Genomic DNA, 16,203 nt, shown 5'->3' with positions numbered 1-16,203 from the left:
ATGAAATTCAAACTTGAGGCTAGACTAAACAATTACCTATAGAAAGTTTTTTTTTCGTGCTTATAAATATATTTCCGATCTCAATGATTTTGCTCAGAAAACAAAGCATGAAAATTTCAACTTAGAAACTTATACCTCAGTAACCCATCTGACCTATTTCGAGAACTCTCGCAACTCGCAACACAATGGAAATTATCGAACATTGAGCCTGCAACTCAACGATAGCTGTGCTCTGAATTGACGAGAACCAGTACAAGTCCGACTGAACTCTCACACCAGTAATCCTATGCAAGTTAGTAATCTGCATAGCGTCAGCATCAGAGATAGTGGCAGCCAAGGAAGTCGATATTTTGTAACACACCTTTGTTAGGTATACCTACTAAGAATACCTATGAAATTAGTTATTTGTTTTACAAGGGGGCAAAGATGTTTTTTAATCGCTCGTGTTAATATTGATACCCGAGGAAGCGAAAGGTTCCAAAATTGAACCACGAGCGTAGCGAGTGGTACGAAAAGTGGAAGCTTGAGCGTGGTTGTGAGGATTTGAAGACGGGGGTAAACAAATTTTGCCACCGAATGAAACAAAAATCTTCACCACACCAACGCGAGGAAAATACTAACTGTAAAACATGAAACAAAATCAAATCAAATCAAATCCAAATGAAAACGTAATTCAATATTTATCATTCAAACGTCAATTTTACCAGCCAGCGTATAAGAAAACAACTCAAAATTTGCATCAATCTTACTTTGCCACTCTTGTGGACAAAATGCAACTTTGTCGTCAGTTTTTGAACAATCAAGAAAGCGTTTAAGAGTTGGCGGTGTGGTAAAAGATATTTTGACGGTCCAGAAAAAAAAAACTTTTACAGGTTGCTAGAAATGCTACAACTGTTCCAAACTTTATCCATCTACGTCAAACCGATTTCCAAGACTGAAGTGATCCCACAAGTGCTCCGTGAAGAAGGTTTCGTACGGAGCACTAAAAATCATGTGAATACTTTGTTACAATGGCACAAACTACTTACTAAACTGTTAGAAATGGTTTTCAGGAGAAGGAGGAGGGAGATGAAAGGAGAAGAAACTTATTACGAAACCTTTTTAGAGGATGCACATTAAATGCATTCTATTATGCATTGCAACGAGACTTTTTGCATCAGACAAGTTTTAAAGTGTATGATAAATTGAACAAAATCCGTATAAATATGTACTTTTGTATTCAGAGCGTTCCCAAACGAGTCATCCTTCTTCCGTCCTTTAAACTGACACAAACTGAAATATTTATATCCAATTACTTATCGGTTAGCATTTCAAACACATACATTGCAGACGGCAAGCAAAACTATCCTGTTTGCTGTCTACATAGGAGTGAAAATGCTGTGAACACGATTTAGTTTTCATCTCGGAAATATGAGACACGAGTGTAGGAAAGTTATTCTGTTAAATTATTTATCGGACTAGTCGACGGGCGGTTACTGAGTACGCTTGCGTTACATTCGGGCTAACTGAAGAAAACGCGCTCTGAAAATTGCTAGGTACCTACTTATTTTTGAAGGTTATGATAAGAAAACACACAAGCGAACGTTAAGGACATGGAACATTCAGTCTCTATCATGAATAGTAATAATTAATAATTAAATTAAGGCGGTAATTTAAGGCGGTTCCTGAGCCAGAAGGCGAAAAATGTCCTTATGTGATCATATTTTAAAATATATGTAGTTCTTGATTCTATTATCTTTAATTTATAAGCTTCCGATACACGAATACACTACACACACACATGAAAAATATCGATCCAGAAAAATGGCTCAAAAATATGTGAACACGACTTTATTGTCTAAGGTGTAAGGGCGTACACATATTTTTGAAACTTTGGGAATAAATATATATTTATGCCCTTGACTGTACTAAATTGTTAAATAAAATAGCTTGGAGAATACAAGTATAAGACAAAGCGACGAACTAAGTAGCTATGAGCTGCAATGTACAAGTAAATCGGTGCACTTTTTTTTATTACCACGTCGGTGGCAAACAAGCATACGGCCCGCCTTATGATAAGCAGTCAACTTTAAGTGGCATGTTGCGGCCTGAATCGGAAATATAAACTGTAAATGGACACTTCACGCCAAAGCAAGTGCTGCCCCCTACAGTTCACGTACGTTTTATTGTGTATTGTATGTTCTGCCATCTTGTGGGCTACATTAGAACACATTTCACTTCGCGTCAATAAACTGAGGGCTCCTGTGCACAATGCACGTTCCCTGTACCGTCTAAACTTACCTGTATTAAACATTGCATGTCAATTCCATCTTCGATGTTGTCAAAGATAGATATAACTCCGTAATAGATGGATACAGTCTAAGGAAAAAATGTGCCTCGAAAATCACGAAAATTTGATTCTCGATCAGATGGCGCCACTAGTTTTGGCCTACTCTCGTATAGAGGGCGTTGACGGTTTCGTTTGTTATTTATAATTTTAACGCATATCAGTGAAAGAACATGGGTCAAAATCATATAAAAATAATTAATGCAAATAAAAAAATCATTCATCCATATTTAAATACATTGTAACGTAATTTTATAAATTTTCATTTTTAGTTTTAAAGTATGTCGATAGATGGCAGTAAATTTACAGTGGTTACAAAATTTACTATGACAGTACCGCTCTATATTATTATATCCTCTTTGATGTTGTTTAATTATTCATCTTTTAAAAGTTGGCTTCCACCAACTTTATGATTATGATGATTTCGCCAATGTCTAATGCCGAGTCCACATATTGGACCACTGTAGGCCAATCTAAGGAACGCAGCTATGCGATGGAATGAGATAGCAATGTCACTTGCTCCCTCTAACGCATAAATGCGTCCCTTAGATTGGCCTACGTTTGCCCAATATGTGGACTCGGCATGCAGTGTGCCCGTCGAGCATGACGGTGTTCGGTAGGTGCTTATATGTATATAGTGAAAAGATAGCTGCACTTACAAATAAATAGCCGCGATGGATTGCCGGGTGTTGATTAAAGAATTCAACAAGACTAATTTTTCATTAGCTGCACACTTCTACGTTAGTTCACTGCATAATAAGCCATCAATATTACACTTACATCATAAATGAGCAAAAAACTAAAAAAAATATTCTCAAGACTTCTCCATTTTGAAGTTCAACCACAAATCCTATGTTGTTTACACTAAACTAAGATAACACACATTGCACAGGTAACGTAGAAATATCAAGTTTCATTTCATTTTGTAGCAACAATTGTAAAAAAAGACACACCGTTTAAGCTCGTTTTAAAATAAATTTTACAATAAAAGCGAAACTTAAAATCATCGAAAAATCAACATTAAATATGAAATATGTCACTCATTTTGCGCTTATAAGGCCGGCCACACAAGTCCAGAATATCTCTCTGAATTCATAATCTGAATTCAAATTCTTAATCGAGAAAGCCTGGAATGGCCTGGAATCCCATAGGTACAATTTCCGCACACACTTACTTTTTCAGATTATTTATTTTATTTTATTTTAATGGCTTTTATTATAATAGCCAGTGTCATGTTTTATTATTGTATACAAACCAGGTAAAGATTAGAATAGAAATTAAAGATTAAAAAAGGAAAAATAAAATAGGTACAAAATTTGTTGGAAAAGAAAGATGGCCAAAAATTCAGATTATGAATTTCTCAGATCAGTATGTAAGAATGATACCGATTAATAACGTTCTGAATTTAGAATATAAAAATTAAGATTACGAATTCCTAGTGTACCTCTTTCCATACTTTATGTGTGGATGAGCACACAGACACACACGCACACCGGAATCAAATTATGAATTTGCCATTGAGATTCGTCTGAGAGTGAGACAACTGTCATCAATCGGAATGTTTAAGACATGAGTGAGGCAAAGCCTTCTGATTTTAAAACCTGAATCCAGAATTATGAATTTCGACATTCCGGTCGTGTGCGGCCGGCCTAACACTACGTTGATAAGATGATTTCGCGCATGACATTGCATTGTACCTAGAAGCTTCTATCTATTTTTTTATTTTTGTCGTATGTGCGCGCACTGACATATAAACACATATTTGCATTTCTGCGACAAAATTATCGCATGACAAAAAATCGTAGTGCATGCTTGGCCTTATAAGTATCTAATGTTACATGAATATTAAATGTATGTTCCGTCACTGGCATAATAGATAGAAAGAGGAATAATATATAAACCCCATAGACATAGTATATACAAGTAGACGGAGCAGTAGGAGTTATAGACTCGCCACCGAGCGACCGAGGGTAAGAGAAAGAATATTCATATAAAATTTGGGCAGCATAGGATTATTTCTCTTTAACTGTTATAAATTTCGGTATTTCGCCATCGCCTCCTACCTATGATGCCACCCGGTTGGTGATAAGGACAAAGCATGACACTATTTTCTCTTTCCTCTTATAGGAATCGCAATAAGACTCTTTCTCTATCAAAGAGTGTCAGGCCCTTGATAAAATCATACCTGTTTGCTGTTTGTTAAAGATTATTTCAAGATGCAACATTAGATGTGCCATAATACGCGTGCGCCTGTGAGGGACAGAACATACGCAATGCGACAAAAACATGTTTTAACATTCTTGACAACATATCAAAAACAACCTACGTAATTTGGCCGGGTTCATTATTACCACCCATAGACATAGTATAGTAGTTATAGACATGAAACCGAGCGACCAGGGGTAAGAGAAAGACATATTCATGTATTGACAGGTTAATGTATAGCAGCATAATCCTTTTTCTCTTTCACTCTTATAAATTTCGGTATTTCGCCATCGCCTCCTACCTATGCTGCCATAACCCGACCATGAGAAAAAAAACCCGGTCGGTGGTAAGGATAAAGCATGGCACTATTTTCTCTTTCCTCTTATAGGAATCGTAATAAGACTATCTTTCTCTATCAGGGAGTGTCAGGCCCTTGTTACCACCATAAAAACGGTGGGCAACAAAAAAACGTCTACGTCACTTAGGACTTTTTAGAAGTACCTAGGCAGAAAGGAAAAGTGAGACTGACAAGGACAAACAATAATAGCGCTTTCTCTGCTACTCCTAATGAGAGTTCCATAAGAGCATCTCGTTCGGTCATCTCCCCCTCCCCCATTTCATCTCTATATGTTTGTACCTCTATGAGATGCAGTGATGATAACTCGTAAATGATGTAAAATATTGACATTCGGCAATTTTGTTGATACCAATGCCTATGAAATGTGTCATAAAATTCATTATGGATTTTCTCTACGGAGTAGACAACAAAATGTTTGTGGAAGTCAGATTGTGTTGTGACAGTCGCAGATACCACGAGGCAACCCGCACCCAGGACTGGGGACCTTCAAGACCCACAAGCAGCAGCGCAGCAGGTACGGTGAAAGAAAAGTTAATCGAATAAACTAAATAAGTAAATAACAATAATTATCACCACACAAGCTGGTAAATGCTCTTGATTGTTCAAAAACTGATGAGAAAGTCATGAGAAAGTTGCATTTTATCCACACGTGGGGCAAAGTAATCACATGCAAATTTTTAGTTGTTTATTATGTTAGCTAGTAGAATTGCATTTTTCCCACCAGTTTTGGAATCTTTCGCTTGCTCGGGTATCAATATTAGCGGTTAAACAACAACCTTGTAAAACAAAACTATTTTATACCCATCTTGTGAACATCTAATCACAACCCAATTCAGCAAGGGAAAGATAGGTACTTTAATGCTAAAATATCATAAATATCACAAAAAATACACAATCTACACATAGTACAAGAAGCATTATCTACCTAACGTTTACTACTTAATTTTAAGTGGATCAGTCATTTCTCGAACGATATATAACACTAATATTATTAGTCCACAAACTGTCCAATCGTATGGGTTGCCATGACAACACACCAATAATATTAGACTAATATCGTTCGAGAAATGGGCCCCAAATACTATATTATTATTTCCAGACCAGCAGTTCCTTGCAAAGAGTATAAAAAGCTATTTACTAGCCAATTTGCAAGCAAGTGCGCAGTAAGAGATTAGCTGACTCTAAATTCCTTTTGCATTACAGGTGAGTCAAACCTTCAGAAGAACCAGTGTATCTACAAGTATGCTTAGAGATACCTAAGTACCCGAGTATATCTATTTATGTATATTTGAATATAGATCCCCGTCTCCTACGCTTCGTATCGTATTATAATGGTTCATCGAAGTGTTGAACTCTCCTGCGTTCGGTAAACAATTGGAATCTGCCCTGTGTGGGACTCATTAACGATAGCCCGAGGCCACTGCAACCTCAATCACAAAATATTTTACCACAACTCTTAGCTAATCACTAGTATTACTTGATCTCCAGGTCCTTACAATGTACGTATAAACAATACAAGGTTTATACTGGTTTCCATATGCCGATGCGCGTGGTCAACAGCCCTGCCTCGACCACGATTAGGCCTACTATCTCACTCCCACCTATTAACTTCATGATTTTGAAAAGGACGGAGATAGTTTTTCACAAGTTTGAGATATAGAATAGCTTTGCCGGGGGGCATCTCTGCTTCTATTCCTATCATGCCGACTGAGCAATCAAAAGGACTTAATCCAGTGCAAATAAAATTTGTATCTACTCAGAAAAACTTTCAAATTGTATCAGCAAATTAAAACTAGGGTAGTACCTATCTCTATAAAGTCCATCAGAATAATTCATACCTATGTATACTTTCAAAATACCTCTTAATAAATAAGTTACGGAAAAGTAAGTACTACTACGAAATCGTGTTAATCAGTCAACTTGTCCACTTACTTGAATGTCACAATTAAACTATCTAAAGCAGTAGTCGAACTTCATTTACAGATATGTATAAGTAGGTACTATCACGTTTTATGGTTTTCACAGTTAACATATAAAATCAAGACTATTTTAGGTAATTTTATGAGCCTTCGTTTATGTTCATTTAGTGTGTGTTTTATCTAAACCCCACACACACTGCTAAACTGTGAAATAAACTTGAGACCTACCGCGAAACACGAAAATCTAAAGGCCGTAGCAGGATAAGAGAAGAAAAAGTGCCCTTTATGATTAAGAGCTGGGTTTTTTTTCTATAGTTTCTATATTTAGTAGTACAATAGTGCCAAGTTTTGTTGATAATTTTGTTGTTATCTGCCTTCTCTATCACGCTTGCTAATCGTGTTCCGCGGTAAATTTCGATTCGTCTCCTCGTTTGCTTCCTATATCATAAAAAAATGGCTTCAAACGAGCTTCATGAAAACACGAAATACTGTAGTTACTTTAGTTACGTTAAGAAGGAAATCGTTTCAAGAGAAAATCGATGGTCACAATGAGAGCTACATATAGGTACTTATTGAACTAAATTTAGGTCGGTATAAATTCAAAAATGCAAACTGCATTTCTTGTACATTCTTCTTCCTCGCGTTATCCCGGCATTTTGCCACGGCTCATGGGAGCCTGATGGGGTCCGCTTGACAAATACTTATACTTGACGGCATTATACATTGCATTTGGTAAATTTTATGTATAAGTTTAAGTAGGTCTGCAAGTTTAGCTCAAGCAATAAATCCAAATTCTACATTCAACGAAATAAAAAAATCACAGAAAGTAATTTAATTTAACATTTCAAACTTTCGCATTTTGAATACATATAAAATCACATTTACAATCGGGTCTATAGCGAATTTATTTTGTTACCTTTATTTACCGATGTTTCGACACAGGTTTCACTGGTCGCGGTCACAGAGATTTGTGTGACTACCCGACGAAAAGTGTATTTCTGTAAATAAATTCACGATAGATAGTAATTTAATTTGTTCTTAGAGTTCTACTTTTCATTTAGTGTCACTCGCTATTCCTAAAACCTTAACAAAATTAAAAGTACACATTAATTACTACATTGTTTACGGATAAACATCAACAGCCATCAAGTCTGAAGATAATAGATAGGGGGATAGGGCTCAACGAGTCTGATCACGCTTGCCGAGAGCGGCCGCTGTGTTCTTTAAACGGTTTACATTGAATAAAAACGAACTATACAGACTAAGCTACAGAGAAAAATAACAGTACCTATGTTTTCGGTTATTTAGGTTCCACCAATACTTTAATATGGCCAAGGCTCTGATGTAGTTACTCATAGCAAAGACCTATGTAACTCCGTATAAGATGTATACAGTCTAAGGAAAAAACGTGCCTCGGAAATCAAGAGAATTTGATTCTCGCACCTTTGACCTATTTTCGGCTAGATGGCGCTGACGGTTTCGTTTGTTATTTAACAATTTCAACACATATCAGTGAAAGATCATGGGTAAAAATTATTTAAAAATAATAAATACAAATAAAAGAATCATTTATCCATATATATACATATATACATTTTTTTATATTTTTAGTTTGAATCGTGTGTCGATAGATAAGATAAGATAAGATAAGATAAGATAAGATAAGATATTTCTTTATTGTACAACCGTGTTACAGAGGTGTTATGTGGTGTGATACATGTGAGTTTCAACGGTAACCCAATTCGGGTATACAATGGACACTTAAAACTAAATTAAAACTAAGAAACACTTAACTATTATACACGTACATAGCATAGCTATCTGTACAGGGGACACAGTATCATAAAGAATATAATTCAAAGAAATCCTTTAGTGAATAGAATTCATTCTTAATAAGCCATTTTTTTAAACTACGCATAAATTCTATGCCATCTAACATTTTCAATTCATCTGGAAGCTGATTAAAGACGCGAATGGCAGTAATATATGTGCTTTTATCGTAAGTTTTATTATTGACTAGAGGTAGTTTTAAATTATACTTATATTGAGAGCGAAGGTTGTCGCGGAGGGAAGTTAATGTTGTGAAATAATTCTTGTTGCTCTTAATAAATTTACAGAGTTCGTATATATATATGCCAGTTAAAGTTAGAAAACCTTTGTCCTTGAAAATATTTCTCAATGATTGTCTGTAGTTCATACGATAGATAGTTCTTAAGCACCTCTTTTGCAAAATGAATGTGGACTGCACGTCTACGGAATTACCCCAGTATATGACACCGTACGTCAATAGAGAATATATGTTTGCGTAGTACGCACTAATAACAACATCTTCAGAACACGTTTCGGATAATATAGATAATGCGTAACATTGACTGGAAATTTTGCTATTGATCTTCTCTATATGATGTTTCCAGGTTAATTGAGGATCTATTGATAAACCTAAAAAACTTATATTGTCTACTTCCTCCAGCAAAGTGCCTGACTCCATCACATTCAAATTTGTCGGGATTTGTTTATAATTCCTGAATTGCATAAGTTTAGTTTTTGTTAAATTTACTTTTAAGTTTATTGATTTTAACCAACTGACGACTTTCTTTACAGTGTTACTAATATTTGTGCAAAAAGTATCGTCTATTGTTTCACCAGAAAATAAAATTGTTGCATCGTCGGCAAACATTACACATAATTCCTCGATAATATTTGGTAATTCATTGACATAGATAAGGAATAAAAGAGGCCCTAAAATACTGCCTTGAGGAACGCCCAGATTTACAGCTTTATATTCTGATTGGACTTTTTCAACAGTTTTTGTATCTTCATTATAACTATTGATAACCGTCGCTCGTTTCCTGTTGGTAAAGTAGCTTTCAAATAATTTTAAGGCAATTCCGCGGATACCTAAGTGTTCTAGCTGTGATAGTAAGATGGATGGCACCACGCAGTCAAACGCCTTGCTCATATCGAGGAAGAGGCTAACGCAGGGTTTTTTGTTATTAACTGCATCCCAAATATACTCAAATGTTTTAAATATTGCCAATGAAGTGGATTTACCTTGCTGAAATCCAAATTGGTTGCTGTTTATAAGGTTGTTCGCAGTGACAAAGTGTACAACTCGGCTGTAAATAACTTTCTCAACAATTTTGGAAAAAGAAGGCAATAACGCAATGGGTCTGTAATTACTGATTATATTTTTATTTCCTTTTTTGTGCAATGGTAATATCAAAGATTTTTTCAAATCATCCGGGAAGATTCCCGATTCTAGAATTAAGTTTATTATATGAACAAGAGGTTCCGCGATATATTCAAAACAAGCTTTTATGACTGGTAACGGTATGTTGTCGTGGCCTGAGCTTGTTTTGTTTTTTAATGAATTTACTATCTTTTTTAGCTCAGGTTTGCTAACTGGGGAAAGAAATATGCTGTGGCAAAGCGATGAGCTTATTGGTTTCCAATTTAATGCTGTTGTGTCGCTGATATTTTGGTCTATTAAAAATGTATTAAATGCTCTCACTATTTCCAATGGATCTTGAGTAGCTTGCCCGTTCAGATCAATGCTATCAATCATAGGTTTAATGGTGTTTGTATTGGATGTGTGCTGTTTAATTAACGCCCAAGTGGCCTTCGTTTTATTTGAGCTGTTATTCATAAACCTATTGCTAGCCAAAATTTTTGAATTACGAATGACTTTTTTTAATATTTTTGCATAGTTTTGGTACTGGATTCGACATGATATGTTTATATTTTTTCTTTGAAGATATTTAATATGCATGTACCGTTTTTTTCGGCACGATTTTTTTATACCTTTTGTTATCCAATTCTGTTTTCGTTTAAAGGTAACTTTTTTTCGCTCCAACGGAATACAGAGGTTGAAAAGTAGCGAAAACTTCTCTAGAAATATATTGTACGCCAAATTTGCATCAGTACACTCTAAAACGTTCGAGAAACTAATCTGTTGCATGTATTTTAAGAAAATGATTAAGTTTGAATATGTGTTTCTTCTCCAAATAAACCAGTATTTTTCGGAAAAACTTATATTAGTTTTTAATTTTATTAGCTGACCTGTATGGTCCGCTATGCCTAAGTTTAAAACTTCCGAAACGTAGGTATTAAAATTCGTTACGATGTTGTCGATACAAGTACGAGATTGTTTGTATATTCTGGTAGGGGTTTCAATAGTCAGCTTTAAGTTATATTTTTTTAATGTTGTTTTAAACAATTTAGAAGCTCTGTCATTTTTTAATACATCAATATTAAAATCACCTGCAATCACTATTTTTTTAGCCGCATTCCTTGAACGTAATGTTAATTTGTATAAGAGCAATTCTAAATTTTGTATAAATACATCTAAATCACTATCAGGGGTTCTATACATACTAATTATAGTTAATTGTAATTCGGAAATTAAGACACCACAGACTTCGAAGTGTGTTTCAAGTGACATATCAGAAATCCAGTGAACTACTTTATATGACAATGAATTTTCGACATATATGCATACTCCACCCCTAGATTTACGCTTCCGACAAAAATGTGAAGCTAATTTATAACCGTCCAATTGCAGCACGTTCGGTTCATTGCCTTTCATAAAAGTTTCTGAAAAGCACAACACATTGTAACAATTTTTTTGCGTTATTAATTCAAGTTGATCGATTTTTGATTTGAGGCCTTGAACATTTTGATGAAAAATTTGGAATGTATAATCTTTGTCCTTATTAGGTACGAAAACAATCTTTGTTGGACGTGGGAGTTTTTGGTAGGCCCTCTCTGCTTGAACATGGTGTAGGAAGGCACTGGGTATCTATTATATAACTAAAATCATCTAATGATCCGTCCGTTTGGGTGGCTATTTCCGTGTAGTTCGTGGCCGACGTGTTGTCCTGCGTAGGAGAGTTGTCTTGATATGCGGTGCCGGTGCGAGTAGAGCTGCGGTTGACACTGTGCTCACTAGTTGTCAAGGTAGTTTTTGCTTCACCCTTTGTTCTGTGTTCTACTCCATTTATGAACAACTTATTGTTTCTGATGATTGCGAACTTCCCGTTCCTACGTGCATCGATCATCGTTTCTCTTAGCGATTTTCTATTTTCTAAGGCTTCCTTGTTGAGAACCTCAGACACAGCGTAACCAGTGGACCCGAAAAAACGCGCGTTTTCCAGTACGTACCTCTTCATCCTGGAACTGATGACCTCAATAATTAGTGGACGGCGATTTCCCTTTTTTCCAATTCTTTTTACTGATTCTATATACCCGTTTATTTCAATACCTAGAATGTCCATGAACATACTGTTAATACGTCGGTACAAATCAGTCTCCACCTCTCCGTGGTATTCATCTAAGCCATATAGGATAAACCTTTTTTTATTATCATCAATTATTGGGCTATCCGTCTTAGTGGGTTTTTTTAGTACTTCTTGTAGCTGGCATTTAATTTCACAGTTCTCTATTTCCAATGACTGTATTTTTTTGTCAAGAACTTGCAATTGCTGGGCAAAGGTTTGTTGTTTGGCTGAAAGAGATGAATTATTTTTTTCAATTACTTCTCGTTTAAGCTTGTCCAAGGCCAAGTCAATTTCTGATTGAATTAATGTTTTTAACTCTTGTAAAATGTTACTATTGTTTTTCATCAATTTAGCCTCCATTATGCTCCCGATTTGATCGATGGTAATGCTAGAGCTAGCTTGACACGATTCCGTAATAATATTATTGTTTGTTGTTATTTGGGCATCGCCCACCATGCGGGCTCCAGCTGTTATGCTCGTTATGTGGGATGGGTCAGTTTTCGATACTTCCGTTATTTCAATATATTCTAAAGACATATTTGTGTCTTCGGGTGCCTGTGTCTGTTGTATTTGGAACCCTGCAGGGGATGCAGGAGTATCATCATTCCTTTGCCGGGGGGTGTTGATTTCACAGTTGGGGCAGATCCATTGGTTTTTGAGCTGGACCATATGCTCTCTACGGAATGCGGTTGTTATATTACAGCATTTGTAGTGATAGATTCTATTACAGCGTGTGCAATTTAGGAGATCGCCCCTTTCGATGCGTCTGTCGCATGCGAAGCAGTTCATTGTGTGTGAGAGAATAGTGCAGCAGTGTACTACAAAGCGGCAGTGAAAAGCGTCCAGTGTTTTCGTAGCGGTTTCTGAACGAACGTTTTGCGTCAGTCGTTGTCACTTCTGACAGCTGTCATTCACATCAGCTGATGTATCTACCGCTTTTTCTTGTTGATGTTATCTCCGAGTATTTCCGAAATTTTGTTGTTAATTCAAATTATCTATGTGTGCGTGCATTAACAGTTAATTCTGGTATTCTATTTTTGTGTTTATTAGTGTAAAACTGCTTACCCAAGTGCTTCTAGGGTCTTCTCCGTATAGTAAAGTGGTGGCATTGTTATTTCAGGTTAGTTTTCGCACTTGTTTCGAGGTTTCTCCGGCTTAATTGAATAATTATTGAGCAGCGTATCGTCACAGTGTTGTTTCGTGGGGGTACAATAGGGGGCAGATGGCAGTATATTTAATGTGACTACAAAATTTACTATGACAGTCTGTATCCTATTTTTTTTTTATACTACGTCGGTGGCAAACAAGCATACGGCCCGCGATGTTAAGCAGTCTCCATAGCCTATGTACGCCTGCAACTCTCTATATATTCTCTTTGCTCATAGCTTCAGCAAAAAATATATTATTCTTACTTTTGGTTAATATGTAGCATTCTTGGTGATAATAATCTTTCAACCAAGTCTTTGGCAAAACCTCATAACAAACCATTTTACACAACGATCCCCCTGCCTAACATGGATGTTAATATACATCATGTTCCTAAACTAAACAGTTTTAAGATGTCTGAGCTCCATATGCGGCGGTGATATCGTTAGACGGTACATACGAGACAATATCGCGGTAAATTAACTGAAGCCCGTGTGTACCCCATATCCATGGCTCCCCGAGTGCTGGTTATTCGAAGACTAAAACAAAACAAGTGATATGATCTCGTGATGTAGAAAGTATGCGTACCTATTCTAAGAGCACTTACAGGATGCTCTGTAGCAACTCTATAATCTGGCAAACCAATTTTCTATTAATATTAATAAACATTAAAGTGACGAAACATCTTAATAAAAAAAATTACCATCTCATATTAAGCGATAGTTGTACGGTTAGAATTTAGGTACTTTTTAGGGTTCCGTATCCAAAGGGTAATAACGGGACCCTATTACTAAGACTTTACTGTCCGTCTGTCTGTCTGTCTGTCTGTCACCAGGCTGTATCTCATGAACCGTGATAGCTAAATTGAGATAGAGTTGAAATTTTCACAGATGATGTATTTCTGTTGCCGCTATAACAACAAATACTAAAAAGTACATACGGAACCGGTTCTCATTTTAAAACTACGTATTGGATTGTAATGAAACTTTGCACATACAATGACATGAGGTATATCTAGGTCTGTATTTAGTTTATATAGCTCTAGTATATAAAACAAACGAAATAGAGCAAAAACAAGTTTTGTATGAAAAACTTAAATTCGCTGTATTTTTTTGTTAACTATTGATTTATTGATTATATACCTTATCCTATTGTTAGTACAAAGTTTCAGAGCAATCTAGCTAGTCGTTTTAAAATGAGAGCGTAACTACGTTTGTATGGAGAACCAAGCTTGCCGGGACTCTTAAAAACGTTCGGGTTTCTCCCGAAGTTCCGACCTTCCTGAATATTGGTTTGCTTGGATGTTGTCGGCTCGCCAGCGTGTGTCAGGCGATTGGAATAGATTCCCAGGTGGTATGGAGCTTCGTGCAATATTCTCGCACATGAGAGGATCAGCGGTTCCTGGCAATTCATTGTATGCTTCATAAGGTTTTCTAATGTTTGCCTACTTTAGATAAGTAGACGCTTGATACAACGTCTACAAGCTTGTCCACTGTGTTGATGGTACGCCATTTATGTAAACTGGTTGATTTTGTTATGTTCAACCATACTCTGAGAGGAGTAATATGACCAACGCCGATATCGCAAAAACGGTTTTATACGTTTCAGCGATTTCAGCAGGTGCCTACTCTGACTGTTATTATCACATATTATCAAGCACATAGATCTGCCAAAAATAATAATTTATTTATTTATTTATTATTATTCGGAGATCCAACAGCTGTTAACATGTCAATAGGTTTTATAAATATGATACAAAAAGCCAATTACAGGTTCTCACCAGTAGCTACATATTAACAAGAACAATTGGTGGTTAGCACTATTGCACGATTCCTACATTTACACGCCAAAGCTATAGTAAACTCATAATTCGAAATTAACTAAAGAGGATACACAAAGAAAAAGAAAAAATACAGCACAATGAAATTTCAATAAGGCATGCATAGGCATAATATTTTTGTATTAAATAATAAAAATGTAGGCTTTAAGTATGTATCAATTTCTTAGGAAACTTCTCATGTTTACCCACATAGCATTACAATTGGTCTGCGTGGAAAGTTCCGTAAAGTTTCTAACAATAAGGTGTCGTTAGCGCCATGCCTTGCGCAAGTTCAACTTTTACTAGTTAATAGTACCAACTGCTCAAAAAAGCTCAAGCTCAATTACAGACAGACCATCTCCCATAGACTCGCTACTATCATCACCACAAAACCGGCGCTTTTATACTTGTACTTATATTAACGCTGAGAACTTACAATTAGGTATCATTCACAAAATTTTGTAGGTACCACATGCTCATGTTTTTTCCTATTTTTTTGCTGATATTTTCATTTATGCGCTGTCACACTTCACTTTACTAGATTATTAGTGAAGGAAGCGCCACTGCCTATTAATCACTCCTTGCCCTTTTTCACTTGCCTTGCCGTTTCTCACTTTCAGTCCTACTAATGTATGCCCAGTCGAAGAAGTCGAACCCTACCAGGGTGCCTAGCCAAGATGACAATCGTTCACAGATAAACGAAACGCTATCTGTCTCTATCGCACTAATATGGAAGAGTGATAGAGAGAAATCAGCGTTAGCGTTTCAAATGACAACCGGACTGGCCTAGTGGGTAGTGACCCTGCCTGTGAAGCCGATGGTCCTGGGTTCGAATCCCAATAAGGACATTTATTTGTGTGATGAACACAAATATTTGTTCCTGAGTCATGGCTGTTTTCTATGTATATAAAGTAGGTATGTATTTATCTGTATATCGTCGCCTAGCACCCATAGTACAAGCTTTGCTTAGTTTGGGGCTAGGTTGATTTGTGTAACATGTCCCCTAATACTAATACAATACAAACGAATTTCATCTTGGCTAATACGCCCCCATAATAGGATAATGTTGGTCTTTATATTCTGGGAAGTAATCTGTGAGCTCCATGCTTAGAGCACTCGGAACCGCAGTGAAACTATCTTCATAAAGAGTGTCC

This window comes from Cydia strobilella, chromosome 12 (assembly GCF_947568885.1).
Source record: "Cydia strobilella chromosome 12, ilCydStro3.1, whole genome shotgun sequence".
In the NCBI taxonomy this organism is placed as follows: domain Eukaryota; kingdom Metazoa; phylum Arthropoda; class Insecta; order Lepidoptera; family Tortricidae; genus Cydia; species Cydia strobilella.
This window is presented reverse-complemented; position numbering follows the sequence as displayed.